At 65.2% G+C, this 2,178-nt stretch overlaps 1 protein-coding gene across 3 annotated transcripts in view; it reads right to left on the bottom strand.

Moving 5' to 3' along the window:
- GRM4 (glutamate receptor, metabotropic 4) overlaps window positions 1-2,178 on the bottom strand; it is a 135,059-nt gene that overhangs the window by 131,517 nt on the left and 1,364 nt on the right. The window lies entirely within an intron of this gene.

Raw genomic sequence — 2,178 nt, 5'->3', positions numbered from 1 at the left:
CCCCGGCAATATATCTGGCTCCTGAAAATGCCTGAGAATCCATGAGTAGAGTAGAGCACTCCTTTGGGTTAAGCAATGCCATCTTCCTCTCCCGTCTCTCTTAAATGCAGATGCCCCTGGAAAGGGTAGTCCCTGAAGTGGCTAAGGTGTGGTGTGCGAGGGGATAACTTCTGGGGTATTTTTGTCCCTGACAGCTGTGAAGGTATTGGCAGGTAGGCAAAAGCTTATGTGTAAAAGGACAGAAGTTGGAGGAACATGAAGACAGTAGCCACCCAATTCACAAGCAGACATCACGTCCAGCCCAGGGCTGAGCAGAAGCTTGGAGGCACCATCCTTAAAGTCCCCCGCCCACCCCACCCCAAAGACAGGATCTGACTAAGGGCTGGTGAGGCCTTCCAGGAAGTGGGAGAGGGGACAAGGCTCCAAGCGCAGCCAGGCCCATTTCGACGACTGGTTCAACAGTCCCCAGGGCCTGCCAAGAAGAGGTGATGAGGCCCCTGCGCTGTGGGTGATCACACCCCGGAGTGCCTAGACGCCTCTCTAGTCTTCCCCTCTTCATGGAAGCTTCCCCCTACCTTAGGTCAGAAGGCCCTAAGGCCCCTCTGGACTCCGAGGAGCTGAGCACGCAGACCCACAGTCTGAGGCCCAGCATCCCATTGGGATCCAGGGGAAAGTGGAGCGAGCCCAGGACACATCCCGGGAGTGTGGGGAGATGGGAATGAGGGCATTCTTCACGTCCACCATTGGCTGGCCCTGGGGCGGGAGGCTGAGCGCTGCAGAATGGTAGGGTGTGGGATGGGGTGCTCCCTATGGAGACCCTGGGAGCATCGGCCTCCCCGCCTGCCCTAGGCCCCCACTCACCCCATAACGGACAAGGTGAGGGACTGTGATGGAAACACACACGCCCCTCCCTGCTTGTCACCTCGGGCTTTCTGCCAGATTGACACAGGGGCAGCCACCGCTCTGACAGACACGTGGCTTCGGGCACCCAGCTAGGCAAGCCCAGCTCAGTTGGTGTCCGGAAAGGCCGTGTTCTCCCGCGCCAGGGGCCGGGAGGGGAGAAAGAAGCAAGGCGCCTCCTCCAAAAGGGACTGAAAGTCTGAGGGCGGGATGTCACTCGGGGCCTAGGGGCAGGGGGCGCTCGTACGTTCGGGCCTCAGGACTCCCTGCCGCCGCCAATGCTGCTGCCCCATCTCAGCACAACAGCCTCAGACCGCCCTGGTGCGGGGGCGCCTCTCACAGTCGGGGCCTCCACCTCCAGGCCCCACCCCCGCGCAGGGAGGAGACGGCTCCCACCTGCGAGCGCCGGGAAAGACCGACCCCGGAGCGGGGACCCCCAGCACACACGCGCGTACACACATACACACACAGAGACCACGGCCGGTCCGCTCGCCCGGCGGCCGCGTAGACGCGCGGGTTCATCAGGGTCCCGGGGAGGGACGGTCCCGAGTGTCCGGAAAGAGCCTGACCCTGAAGTCCTGGGGCTGCGGGGAGACCTCAGACCCTGGAGACCGCCACAACCCGCCGAGGCCACGGGCAAGCGGTTGCCGGGCTCCGGCCGGTGGCGAAGGCGGCGCTGGGGCGGGCACGCGAGCCGGACGCGGTGCCTGAGAAAGGAGCCCAGGCGCGCGAGGCTGGGTGCCCTCTCACCGGGAGACTGCCGGGAAGAGGTGCAAATAATGCCCCGCGCCCCCGCCTGTCCTGCCTCTCCGCAGACTGGGATGCGCTAATGCCGCCGCCCCCACCTGAAAGCTGGCACGACCCTCTATCCTGTGGAAGCCCCTGTATGCAGAGGCAGTACTTTCCACCGGGCCCGCAAAAAAAGCCTCTGCCCCATTCCCTCCCTCAGGGGCATCCGGAAAGCCTGCCTTAGCCCCAAGGGGAGACCCTCTAGTTCAGGTCCCGAGCCCTCCGGCCCCTAGAGCTACAGGGGCGCCGGCTCTCTTCGGGGCACTCCAAGCGCGGGAGCTCGCCGGAGGCCACCTCCCCGAGCCCCAATGTCCCCGCCGCAGCCCTCGCCCCAGGAGGCCGGAGGGCACGGTCCCCTCTGTCCGTCCCCCTCGGGCCACAACTCACCGCGCGCCAGCAAGGTTTAAGCCGCGGCGAGGGGTCGGAGCCCCGGGGGCGCAGGCAGGCGACAGCTGGAGGCACGGTTCTCGCGGTGCCCAGAGCCCGGGC

The sequence above is a fragment of the Colobus angolensis genome, unplaced genomic scaffold (assembly GCF_000951035.1).
Source record: "Colobus angolensis palliatus isolate OR3802 unplaced genomic scaffold, Cang.pa_1.0 Scaffold24, whole genome shotgun sequence".
Lineage (NCBI taxonomy): Eukaryota > Metazoa > Chordata > Mammalia > Primates > Cercopithecidae > Colobus > Colobus angolensis.
The sequence above is the reverse complement of the archived record's forward strand: the minus strand, read 5'-3'. Positions and strand labels throughout refer to the sequence as shown.